Here is a 13608-nt window from a genome sequence, read left to right on the forward strand (position 1 = left end):
CACCTTCCACTATCCCAGGTTGCTCCAAGACATCCAGCCTGGCCTTGGACACTGCCAGGGATCCTGGGCAACCTGTGCTAGGGCCTCACTGCCCCCACAGAGCAGAATTTCACCCTGGTATCTTATCTAAACCCATTCTCTGTCAGTGTGAAGCCACTCATCCTTGTCCCATCACTACATGCCCTTGCAAAAAGCCTCTCCCCACCTTTTTTGTCATCTCCCTTCAGGTGCTGGTGTGTCCCCTGCATGGGATGGGATGGAGAGGGTGACTGGGATGGGTAATGCCAGGCTGCAGGGACTGGTGCTAATGCACATCCCTGCAATATGCAAAATGCTTACAGGAGCAGTGGGAATTTCTGCCTGACCTCAGCTGGTGTGATCAACTGATGCCCTGAAGCATGAAAATAAATAGCTCTGACTCATAAGAACAAGTGGTGCAATTACTTTAGCTAGGATAAAATATTTGTAAGTATCTAATCCTTCTCTGCACCATGTGCAGGAGCGAGTCCTTATCTCCTCACTGCTCCTTTTCCCTCCAGCAGCACAGATCCCCATGAACCAGCAGCTTCTCCAGCTCCAGGGGCTGTGGTCCATCCCTGCAGCACCAAGCTGGGCAGCAGCAGGGATGCACAGCCCCAGGGGCTGCTGTTAGGACAAGTCACATCTCTTCATTCAGGATTATTTTGTAGTTTCCTGTTAAAATAACAAGACAGCAGAGAGTGCCTGGGGAGCTGTGAGCAAAAGGGAAGCTCAGAAGTAGCAGGAGCAGCGAGGTGAAGCTGGGGAGGGTTCCCTGCTCCTGGCTGGCTGTGCAGGGTGCTGAAACAGCAGCTTTTTCCTGTGGTCACTGGTGTGTGGAGAAGGGGCTCATTCTGGCTCAGAACAGGGAGGCTGGCCCAGCCGAGGGGCTGGCAGCAGCAGGGTTTAATTTGGACTGTGTTTAATTTGGATTGATCACTGCATCTTGGTGGAGCCCTGTGTCAGCTCACACCTCATCCCCTGACCCACAGGGGCAGCAGCTCTGGACCAGTGTTAAACCCAGTCCTTGGATACGTGTCACCATGATATTTTCTGAAAAATCCCTTCGCCAGGATTTTTCTCCTGAGAAGCTGAGAAACCTCAGAAAAGAAATGTGAACAATAATTATCTGATTGCTTGGATTGTGGTCTGGAGGTTGCTTACCAACAGGTGCATCTTTGATTGGTTCCATGTGAATTGTTTTTAATTAAGGACCAATCCCAGTCCAGCTGTGTCAGACTCTGTGGTCAGTCACAGGTTTTTATTATTCATTCTTGTCCAGCCTTCTGATATCTCCTTTCTCTTTGTTTAGTATAGTTTTAGAGTATAAGTATAATATAGGAATAATATAATATAGTGTAATATGATATAATATGATATAATCTGATATGATATGATATAATATAATATAATATAATATAATATAATATAATATAATATAAATCAGCCTTCTGAGAACTTGGGGTCAATTCTCATCTCTCACCTCATCCTGGGGTGAGGAATACCAGAACCATTGGTGACCCCGAGTGAGTAACACCACAACAGATATGTAAGCTTGGAAAATCTTTTCTGGGCATGGTGCTGTGGCCAAATCTGTGCTGACAAATGGACACAGGAGCTCTGGCAGGGTGGGAGCTGTGCTCTGGGAAGGGCAAGGGCAGGGCCATGCCTTCCACTGGCCAAGCTTGGATGGGTTTCCATCCTTCTTTCCTTGCTGATGCCCAGGGGTCATTCCCACTGGGCTGATCCCGCAGCAGAGCTGGGATTTTTCTGACTCCAGCATTTCTTTTTTTAAATAGGTTTGGCCCAACAGTGATTTAATGATCTTTTTCTAAAATTTAGGGTGTTTTTGGCTTGGTTTCAGGCATTCAGTATTTCAGAACTAATTGTCAAATGAAACATTGAGTTCACAGCAAAATATTTGATGTTTTAGTTTTTCCTTAGTGCTTTCAACAACCAAAAAAAAAAGACTAAATCTCAAGGCTGTGCACTGTGCCTTTGGTACTGCTGTGGCTGGACAAGTGTACCTGGCAATACATTTCTCCATGTTTGTGTTTTTTTAACACCGATTTCACAGTCAGCAGGAAAATAACCCTGACTTCAGCTCTACTCTTACAGCATTAGCATCTTGCAAGGACCTGACCCGAGCAGCTGGGTGTCAGGTCACTGCTGCATCTCTGTGCTTCCAGGGCTCCCTGTGAGACCAGGGAAAGGGGCAGCTGCGGGAGGAAATCTCTGTACCAAGGTGTTCAGACCTCTCCAAGGTGATCTGAGATGAATTTGGAGCAGAACTGAAACTGAGCTGGAGCTGCTGGAGAGATCCAGAGAAGGCCACAGAGCTGCTCCAAGGGCTAGAGCCACTCTGCTCTGGAGCCAGGCTCTGGGCAGAGCTCAGAGCCCCTTCCTGTACCCAAAGGGGCGCCAGGAGAGCTGGAGAGGGACTGGGGACAAGGGATGGAGGGACAGGACACAGGGAATGGCCCCCACTGCCAGAGGGCAGGGCTGGATGGGATATTGGGAAGGAATTCTTTGCTGTGAGGGCACTGAGGGCCTGGCTGTGGCTGCTCCTGGATCCCTGGAAGTGCCCAAGGCCAGGCTGGATGGGAGTTTGAGCAAACCTGGGATAGTGGGAGTGTCCCGGCCTAGGGCAAGAGGTGGAACAGGATGATCTTTAAGGTCCCTTCCAACCCAAACCCTTGTGTGATCCTATGAACTGGTGGTCCAGCAATGCCCTCACTGATGTTCCTCAGCCTCCCCCGAGCCCTGGTGCCATTGGGGCTGTGGCTTTGCCCTGTTCCCAGTGCCCCCAGGCTACTGTGAGCATGGGGTGGTGCTGCTGGTACATCAGACCTTGTGAGCTCTGCCTGGGAAGGGAAACATCACCTCCTGGGACTGGGGGAGCAGAATTAATCACTCCTCAGTAATAGGATTTGTGCTTTTTTTAAGGAGACTAAAATAAGCTATTTCTCATTGCTGTTCCTCTCTGGAAGTTGCTTGTTCATGGGGAAAAAAAACCCAAAAAAACAAAAAACCAAAACAACAAAAAACAAACCAAACAAAATCAACAATGCTTTTTGTATAGCAAATGATTAGTGGAACAAAGCCAGTTTTGGGGAAACTGAGGCCAGCTCAGCACCCACCATCAGTTCTAGGTCTCTCTTGCTGCCTCAGAGCTTGGGCATTCCTGTCTGGCTCCCTGAAACCCAAAATGCCTCCATGCACACAAAGTAATTACTGTCCCCAGCCCCCAGAGTGTGTGTGTGAGGATCTGCTATCTCGATTGTTCCCTGGGAAAGAAACAAAGCCAGCCTTGTACCCGAGCTCCCTGAGGACTTGGGGAGATGTGTGGCTCAGTCATGATTGCATTTCTGTGTCTGCCAGGCAATATTAAAAACATCTCGCAAACCCGTCTGGGCTGAGGCACCACCGAGCTCGGGGAGCCCAGTGCTGAGCATCACTACTTAAGTTGGTTTTTTTTATTTTCCTTTGGCTCCAGCATCATCTGGTCCTGCCCACGAGGCTGGCTGACACTGGGAGTCACCATTTCCCAAGGGACTAATTTCCTGGAGTGTGGGGTGTCACTCTCTCGGAGTCACCAAAGGTGGAATTTGCAGGCAACCCCAACAAGGGAAGAGATGAGAGTCTTGAGTCCATGTTTCAGAAGGCTGATTTATTATTTTATGATACATATGAAAAGAAAATTATATATTAAAACTATACTAAAGAAAGAGAGACATCAGAAGGTTAGAAAAGAATGGTAATAAAATCTCTTGACTGACCAGAGTCCTGACAGAGCTGGACTGGGATTGGTCCTTAATTAAAAACAATTCACATGGAACCAATCAAAGATGCACCTGTTGGTAAGCAACCTCCAAACCACAATCCAAGAAATTACATAATTATTGTTTACATTTAGTTTCTGAGGCTTCTCAGCTTTTCAGGAGAAATATTCTGTCAAAGGTATTTTTCAGAAAATATGTCAGTGACACTGGAGCTGAGTGCTAAAGCTGGTCAGGAGGAGATGGGGCTGTCCTGTGGCAAAGTTCCAGGCTTCAGTGCTTCCAAACCCTGGGGATGTGCATGGATATATTCTGTATTTTCCTTTCAGAACGGGGCTGTTTGGTCTGCCTGCATCACAAAGGTTGTGTTTTGCAGTTTACTGGGATTCTTTTTTCTGCTCTCCTTCTGATCAGAAGTGACAAAAGCCTCCCAGTGGCACACCACAACCTTCCCACTGAAATGCAAACACACTGGGAAGGTTTTGGCTTGAGCTAAGCCTGCCCTTCTAGTGGAAACCCATTAGCTGCTGCTTTTTCTTTCCTCCCTCCTCTCTTCCTTTGCTACAATAAAGTGGTTTGCATCATTTTTTCCCTTGTTTCAGCCAACAAACATGTTTGTTTCTCCTTAATTACCTGGGTGTCAATGGGGTGCTTCATCACTGTCTTTGCTCAGCTGGTTCCTTTTTGTTTCAATATGCAGTAGATAACCAGAAACCTCAATTGCAAATCCTGCAAAACCCTCCAGATCTGAAGCTGTAAAATAACCCAAAAATGACCTTGAGATGACTTTCCATGTCCGTGGAAATGAAAATTAACTGGACTCATTTGACTGGCCTGAGGGGAAGAAGGTATTTAAAAATAAATAAATAAATAAATCTGACAAATGAGCCAGGGAAGTTTCGAGTGTCTCAGGTGAACAGGAACATTAGAATATGTATTAGTTATAAATGCTCTAGCTCAGGGTGCCTGAAATTGTTAGAGGGAAATAATCTGTGTGAGGAATGCATGGGAGATGTGCAGAGGAATGTGACCCTGGGAGCTGGGAGGGAGCAGGAGCTGCCTGGAGCTGGGGTGAGTTGGCTCCTGCTCAGCTCTGCTGGCTGGATGAAGATTCATTTCAGTGCTGCTGGCAGCTCTGCCCCAGCTCGACCCTCACTTCTTCCTGCTGTGTTTTGCACAAGCTGAGAGCTGCAGGGTCTGAGCAGAGCACAGGGATGTGTCCTGTGGGCGAGCCACAGAATGGCTCATGCAGGGTCCTGAGATGGACATCCTGGTGACCATGGATCAGACAATGACTTGGCTTGGCTTGGACCTTAAGGATCATCTCACTCCACCCTGTCTAGGTCACACTTCAGCACGAAATACTGCAGTTTGTCTGTCCTAAGCTGTGTGTCATTTAATTTTCTCCGCGGAAATGCTATCCAAAAATAAGTCCTTTACAGGTGAAACTTAATTAGAAAGCCTTGAACATAAATCTCTTTGTGCTCCCCATCCCACCCTGGCCACAGAGACCCCTGAGAGCAAGGAGAGGAGAGGACAGCTCCTTGTGCCACACTTTCTGTTGGAGTGCTTTCTGCCTCTTGTTGAGCTCCTCTGTCAAAATGACACACAGCTTAGGAGAGACAAACCGCAGTATTTCGTGCTGAAGTGTGACCTAGACAGGGTGGAGTGAGATGATCCTTAAGGTCCTTCCAAGCCAAGCTGTTCTCTGATTCCATGGCCACCAGACCACCACACTTCAGACCACATCCCCTGAGCTGCCACACCTCACCTGTGAGGCATGTGGACAAACCAGCTGGTGAACATGGCATTGGAGGTGACTGGAAGATGTGCACAGGGCTGGTCCTTTGGGATTTCCCAACCTCTGTGCCTTTTCCCATGGTGTCTGTGCTGAAGTCCTTGGAGTTGCCTGTTGGAGGCTTGTCCCAGTCTGAAGCTGCTGGAGAAGAGTCCCCCTTGTGCTCCACACTGCTCTGTGGATTCTGGGAAGGTCCAGCCCATTGTTTGGTCTCCCTTTCCTGTTTGCTGATGGACTCTCTTGCCATCTCTGAGCTTGGGAAGTGGAATTATCTTGACAAAAGAGAGAGAGAGATTTAGAGCTCTGTAATCCACGCTTGTCCATCCTAATTATTTCCCTTATCAGCCTTGAGGAGAGTAACTTTACAGTGGTAATTAGTCTCTGCAATCCCGCCCTATCTCAATAATTAACAGAGAGCTGGAATGGGAGGGGAGAATCTGTTTTGGGCTTGAAAAGGTCCTTCTGGGGTGAGAGTGGCACAGATTCCTTAAGCAGCCTGGAGAGGACAGCAGTGGGATGGCACCGTGTGCTGAGCACCCATGGGATGGTGACAACAAGTGGCAAGGAACGTGTGCCAGAGTTGTGTTTGTACAATGTGAGTTTGGATGTTTTATTAAAGGAAGGGCTTGGCAGGAGCTGTGGTGTTGGAGCAATGAGCATCTGTGGTTTGTGTGGGCTTCACCTGGAGCTGTGAGCATCCAGCCCTGCGGAAAATGAGCCCATTCATCATCTCCAGTGCTTGAGACACAGCACAAAAAGGGCAGTTTGACCTAATACTGCCCTATAGGAGCTGCAATTACTGCAGTATAATTCATTTCAAATAGATCCAGATATTTCCTTCCCTTAATATCCAGGGTGAAAAAAAGGGCCAGCAGGCAGGATTTGTGAGCCAAGCAGGGGCCAGATCGATTGCCATCACAGGCAGGGGATGAGCTGGGGATCTTGGGGAGGTGAAGGGCAGCCTTGGAACAAGCAGAGCTCTGGTGTGCACCTCTGGAGACACAATGCTTTTAATTTCTGGGCTTTAAATGTGGCTCTTAGTCCTGAGTGCAGGTAGCAGTATAGTGTGTGATGTGATTGCCATAGTGGTTAAACTCTTGCAGGAAAAGTTGATCCTCAGCTTTTTCCAAGCAGAGTTCAGTTAATAAAACTCACATCTTTGGGGTAGCATGTTCATTTTGGTTATGGCCTTTTCCAGAAGTGGAGGCACACAGTTTGTGGTGATTGGGGTGGGGCTGGCCCATCCTCATCCTCAATTGGGCACAGGTGTGAGAAACAGGTGAGCAGCATTGACAGCAACGAGCCAGGGAGTGCCCAGGTGTGCTGGGCAACCACCAAAGGGAGCAGAGGACACACAGGTGCAGTGCATTAACAGTGAGGGGCACACAGGTGCAGTGCATTAACAGTGAGGGGCACACAGGTGCAGTGCATTAACAGTGAGGGGCACACAGGTGCAGTGCATTAGCATGAGGGGATAAAAGGCTGGGCTGAAGGACAAGAAGGGCAGTTCTTACAGCCTTCTGAAGTGGTGTGAGTCTGTATGGGCAGATAGCTGAAGCCTTCTGATGAGGTAAGGTGTTACTGTGTATGGGTAGAAGCTTTCTGAAATTGTGTGGTGAAAATCTGTGTATTGTGGTCATCTCAACTGTGACACGTGCTGTAGCACAGAAGGAGGCCCACAGAAGAAGTTTATAAAAGATGATGAAGTGGAAACTCCCCCATTCTGATCAATTCTGCTACCTGTTTCTGGAGCAGGAAGCCCAGAAACCATGGAGTTACTTTGAACACTTAATGCTGCTTCAACTGGAAGATCTGGCTGTGTGCGTTGAATTTGGTGTTTCTTTGAAGCTGTTTAAGACTCAGTTCAGTGTTGTTATGCATTTCTTGGCATGTAGCCATTAACCAGCAAGGTGGGTTTGGGAGCAGGGTGTGGTTTGCGTGCTGCTCCCATGCTGGGATGAAGGCAGCTGTAGGTGCTGAGCCCCCATCTCTGACGAGCTTGCAAGTAAATGTACACAAAGGGATGGGTGGAACTGACATACTTTTTCAAGCTGCTCCTTTAATTTTCAGCCATCTATCTAACCTGGGAAAAATACATCTTGGTTTTTATTGCAAGCCCCAGAGGCCCCTGCTAACAGGTTGTTTTAGAGCTGCCAGTAATAGTGTCTGTGAAATTGTCTGGAGGCTGCATTCTGTCACCACCTTCTCAGGATCCCTGTCCTCACTGGCTTTTTCCATCCCTACCCCCAGTCTGTTTCCTTGTGAAGCTCCAAGGAAGACCTGATTTATCCAGCTCAGCCAATCCAGGTTACCCACCAGGCATGGCCAGGAGGGTCTCAGTCCTGGGTTTTCAATTGTGGTTATGAACAGGGTGTGAGGAGTTTCCCTCCCCTCCCTGTGGCAGGTGTATTTCCCCTGGCTTCCTCTGAGATGAATTTGATCCTCCCTGTGCCAGGTGGGTGTCAGGCTCTGATGGATGGGCATGGACACTGAGGAGCTGGGTAAGGATCCCCTTGGACGTGGCCCTTGGCTCCCTGCCCTGCTCCTGTGCTGGGGGCACAGCCCCTCTGCCACCTGCACTGCCCTTCCATCATCATCATCATCATCATCCTAAACTGCAGAGACAGCTCCATTCAATAATTCATAACCTCACAGAGTCTTGGTAATAAAGGAGGGGGATAAAAAATACCCTGTGGGCTGTCCTTAATCCAGGCTGAAGGTGCAGGGGCAGACATGGTGGAGGGTATTGGGATTTTTGGGCAATGTTTGATGGATACAAACCCTTCCCTGCAGACCTTCAGGGTGGGATGTGGGGCAGGAAAAGCTCTTTGAAGGTGTGAACATCATGCTGAGTGGGGAAGGCTTTGCAAGAAACCTGTGCAAGGGCCAGAGAGAAAGCTCCAGCTAAGATTTTACTTTTTCTGTTTGGTTTGGAGTGTGTCTAAATTATTCTCTTGCTCAAGTCTGGCTTTCAAAGGGGATTTGATCGTTCAGAAACCAGGATGTTTCTGAAAGCCAACAAAACTGGCTCCTTAGGAATTTTGTAATGGGTTTTGAACTGTTTTCTTGTCCTCCACATAACTTATGAAATGACTGTGTGAGTTAATTCTGCTTCCTTTGGCTCTAAGGTGAGGTGTGGGTTTATCTCCTATCCCTACTCAGGCTCATTCTCACTCTTGCACAGACTGTTCTGGAATCCAAGTAGAGAGTGCTGTGCAGTTTGATTGTTTAGAAGTCACTGGAGTATCTCATGTTCGCTATTTTAACAATTGGAGAGAGGCTTTTATTTTCTCCAGAATCATAAACACAATCTTCAGTGTGGTTTTTGGAAACAATAAAGCTAAACTCTAATAACCACACATTTTCCTTGCTTTATGTGCACACATCCTTGGGGAGCAGGGCCTCAAGGACTCTGCTTTTAGTGGGGTTTTAACTTGCTCAGGTTGGAAAGTGCTGGAGAGCTGGATTATAAATTTGCTTTGGTACCTAAAGAATTTTTTTGCCTTTAAAAATGCTCAAGGTGAGCAAAAAAGGCACCTCTGGAAGAAAAAGCCAGTGACATAACATGAAGAAATTAGCACCAGCATCTGAAAATCAGGCTTCATTTAAATGTCATATCTTGCAAACTCCTCTGTATGAGGACTAATTAGCTCTCCTCCATCTCTTTCCCATCCTGTGAATAATATTGTTTTCTTTTAGACAAGATCAGAGGCTCTCAGAGGCAATTTATAAAGGAGGATGCTCTGCTACAGACAGAAAACCACAGCAGGGAGATGAAGGGACACAGTTCCTAAAGTATTTAGCCACCTAATGGCTTTTTATTTTTTTGAGTACAGAAGTAGGTTAGGGCCTGAGCTCCATCTGTAGTAGTGATTTTTTTGATGGAGAACTCACTTAATAAGGTAGTTTTCATCCAGAGGTGTTGAGAAATTCAAAATGCCATGAGATGTTTCAGTTTTGAAGAATTTTTTGGGGGAGGTAAGGCGAGAAAATCACATCTGCTCATTGTGACAGGGGTGGGCTTAGAATTATAGAATGCTTTGGAGGGAACTTAAAGCTCATCCAGTGCCACCCCTGCCATGGCAGGGACACCTCCCACTGTCCCAGGCTGCTCCCAGCCCTGTCCAGCCTGGCCTTGGGCACTGCCAGGGATCCAGGGGCAGCCCCAGCTGCTCTGGGCACCCTGTGCCAGGGCCTGCCCACCCTCAACACAAAGAATTCCTAATATTTACTCTAAATCTAAACTTATGGCTAAATCCTTGTGAGCCTCATGTGCCAGGAGCAGGAACCTCAGCATGTGGAATATCAAGGGTGACAATCACATCTGTAGATCCTAAACACTCAGCACCAAAGGGCTGAAGGAAGGGGGACCTGTACACAAAGGGCACAAATGACTTGTGGGGAGGAAAGAGAAGGGGATGGAAAATGTGTAAATGCAAGCAAGTTTTGCCCCTTTTTGGGCAGGGAGAGCTCTGATGCAGCAAAGATGGACAGGCTGTGGGCTCTGCTCACTGTCCCAGGCAGCAGGAGTTAATTACCAGGGCTCTGTCACAGCAGGGACATTTGCCACCTCCATCTTTTCAAGCTAACACGGAGTTTCCACGTCCCAAGCCCTTTGATGCTTGTCTGAGAGCATCAGGGCTCTGTGCTTTCCTAAAGGAGCTCTCCGTGGAAGAGTGATAAATGTGCTTAATTTTTGCAGAGCTTGTAGCCTGGTTTTATCCCAGGATCCGTCTCTGGAGGTTTTATTAGCTGATGGTGTCTGTAGGAAAAAGTCAAAGCGAGCAGACAGGAACAGCCCTGGAATTGATGTCGGAAGCAGGAGCGTGGTTTGGAGATAATGCTTCTCATTCTTGCCATGCTATGGGCTGAGTTTGGGCAGTGCATTTCCAGTCCTGCTGGAGTTTTACAGCGTGGCAAAATTCCCTCCCAAACATAGTAACACTAATTAGTCTAATCACTCCAATCAATCAGCATTCCTATATGATAAGAGCAACAATATCCAGAAAAAATCCATTGGAATATTGAAATAAGAGAAACCAAACCAAAATTCCAGGATGACAGACCTGTCCTAGGGCTGTTCCAAAAATTGAATTAATTGATGATTTTCTCTCATCACACACCTAACTTCAAACAAAGCCCCTGTACTTCACTGTCACTTGGTTTTGATGCTCTTCTCTCTGCACAAGAACAAGCTGCACCAAACAGAATTTTGGGGGCTTAAATGACACTCCTTGACCATAGAACATACTAAATTTCCAAGGCATCAGAGACACCTGATGTTAAAATGAGAGACTTACTCCAAGACATGCTAAAGGACAGAGTCTGCCGTCCCTGCCATACCTGGAACACCAGCACACCCATGTGTGAAACTGCCAGGTTGACTTTGGTGCCCTCACGGTCAGAGGCAAGGTGGAATCTGATGCCATACATCTCCAGCTTCCTGGCAATTCCAAGCACTTGAAAGTCAGATTCAGCAGGAGTTTGACCCCTAAAATGAGGAAGAAAAATCAAGTTTTAACAACAATCAGGTTCCACAACAACACCAACACGTTTAAGTCTGAATTGTGGCGCTAAATGAGAATTTTCTGTCTCGTCTAGTTGGTGGTTTCACTCCATGTCATGTGTCACACTGAAAGGTGTGTAATGACACAGCTGATGGCCAATGTCAAGTGCATCCCAAGACAGATGCTGAGAGAGATATTAACCAGCTCAGAGCTTTTGCCAGTTGAGAAACTAGAAAGTTGAACACCATGGGGCAGGGTATGAGCCGGGATGGGTGCCCTGCTCTGGAGCATGGTGACAAGTGACAAACATCCTTGTTTCTGTATGTGGCTCTGTTGGACCTGGCACAGAGGGGGCTCAGCCAGGTGTGCCCAGGCTCCAGGTGTCAGGAGGGGCTCAGGAGAGTGGGTGTGGGGAGATGATCACCTTTCCTTTGAGTCTGGCAGAGAGACAATTTGCAAACATGTGTTGATGCATTCCTGGAGGAAGCCAGGCACTAAATCATCACCTTGCATCCTGCATGCAGATTCGTCCAGGGAACCTATTTAATTAGGGGATAAATTTAGAAATCAATTATTTGCAGAAACAGTTTCTTTCCCTCTAATGAGGCTGCAGGATTCATCCCCCTCTGCCACTTTCCCATGACCTTTGTGTATGCAGATCAAGGGGAACAGTGCTCTGTGTCTCTTTTGTCTCAGTGTGGGTGCCCCTTTTTGGGCAGCTCCTGTGCAGCTTTCACTGAGCTCTTGTTAGGACAGCAAATGAGACCATGCTGCTGTTGGATCTAATGGTGGGGGAACCAGATAATGACATGGATTAGCCTTTCCTGCTGGGGAAACTGCAGGAAAAAGGCTGGAATGGGGTGGCAGGGTGGTGTCTGTGTGTGCTGTCTGCTTCAGGCTTTGGTCTCTCTCACTTTGTTGCTTCCAATCTCTGACAAATTGCTCAGCTTCTCTTATGCCTTACCCGCTTTTAAATGGGGAAAAATTGTTTTGCTCCCAGGCTCTGAAAAGCCTTAATAAATTTGGTTGCTTTAATATTTTGGGTTTTAATGTCTCCTCATCTTATGATGCAGCTTTCTGAGCCCTGCAGTGACTTTGCTGTGCTCTTCCATCAGCAGCTTTGAGCCCAGTTCACTGCAGTGGGAGTCAGGCCAGAGAGAGGTGAGAATTTTCACAGCTCATCCCAGCAAACCTTTTTGCTTCTGGCAGCCTGGGGGTTTGCAGCCTGCAAGGGCAGCCTTTGGCTCCAGGGCTGAGGCTGCCCAGGTGATTTGTCCTGCTCAGAGGGACATGGCATCTATAGGAGCAGCATCCCATCTGGGATGGCATCTTTAGGAGCAGCAGTCTGCTCTCCCTTGGCCTTGCTGGGCTTCTCTCCTGCAGAACTCTGGTGGTGTTTGGCCAGTGGGAGGATGTCACAGTGTCCTGGGACACTCTGGGCCATTCCTGTCACACTGTCCTGGGTCCTTGCTGGGGTAGATAAACATGCAAGGTTGCTCCTGGGTTAAGGTGTCACAGTCTTAGAGAGAAACGAATTTTCTGTGAGGCTGCAAGAACTCATTTGTGTAGGCAAGAGCTGGATTTGGGGTTTTTTGAGCAGCCCAGACAAACCTAGCTGCTTGAGTGGTACCTTGGATAGCTGGCAAGGCTCTAGGGGCTTTTCAGGCAGTTCTGGAGTAAGGGTAAGATTCTTAATCCTTTAGCAGCCACTGTGGATGTCTGCCTTGACAGCAGAGAAAGGACTCTGTGAGTGAAGGGGCAGCAGCAACTGATCATTCCTGGTAACTGATATTTTTTGCCGTTTTGAGCAAGGGCATACCCAGAATTTTCAGGCTGTGTGGCTTTGGATGCACCCACCTGGTGCTCCAGGTGACACAGAGGCAGAAGATCCCGAGCAATGCACTATAGCTGCTTTTTCTTCTCTCCTGAAAATATCCGACCAGCTCCTTCTCCTTGGAGAAGGGCATCCATCTCTCAGCATGTGGAGCTGTCTTAGTGTTTGTAGAAGGCAACCAGACCTCCTCTCTCCTGTTTTCTCCTCCTCCTCTGCCTGTTCCACCTCCCCTTTGGGAGGGCGGGTCTGTGGAGGAACCATTGTTGAAAAATTACTTCACAGTCTGAGCAGAGCCCTGAGCTATCAAACTGCCTTATCATTTTAAGAGGTCTGCTTCCCAAAGAGAGGTTTAAAAATGCAAAGGACTTATAAAGCTCTTGGCTGGCTCTAATGGAGCTTGGAGCCGTGCTCACCCCTCGGGGCTGGTGCTTGCTCCTCGGCAGCTGTAAAGCAAATGCACCTCCCTGCTTTGTCCTGGAGCCTGCCTGGCTGTGCCACACTCTTCAAATCACCTGAATGTGTCATGTTGCCCTTCTGCTCCTGTCACAGCTTGCAGGGAAGACAAGCACATTTCCTCTCTGTCCCTTTGTGGCAGGTCTGCTCTGCCCTGATGCCCACCCTGCTGTACTGGGCTGCCCTTGCCTTGCTGCCAGCTCCTGCAGAAACTCACAG

General features: G+C 47.9%; 1 protein-coding gene across 2 annotated transcripts in view; it reads left to right on the forward strand.

Moving 5' to 3' along the window:
* Positions 1 to 13608, forward strand: part of ASTN2 (astrotactin 2) — a 354980-nt gene that overhangs the window by 35697 nt on the left and 305675 nt on the right. The window contains exon 1 of one of the 2 annotated variants that reach the window (XM_064728028.1): positions 7078 to 7165. The exons of the other annotated variant lie outside the window; for it this stretch is intronic. The gene's annotated coding sequence lies outside the window, so the exon portion shown is untranslated. Of the gene's footprint in view, positions 1 to 7077; positions 7166 to 13608 lie in introns of those variants that run through there. 2 annotated transcript variants of the gene reach the window in all.

The sequence above is a fragment of the Zonotrichia leucophrys genome, chromosome 17, assembly GCF_028769735.1.
Source record: "Zonotrichia leucophrys gambelii isolate GWCS_2022_RI chromosome 17, RI_Zleu_2.0, whole genome shotgun sequence".
NCBI lineage: Eukaryota > Metazoa > Chordata > Aves > Passeriformes > Passerellidae > Zonotrichia > Zonotrichia leucophrys.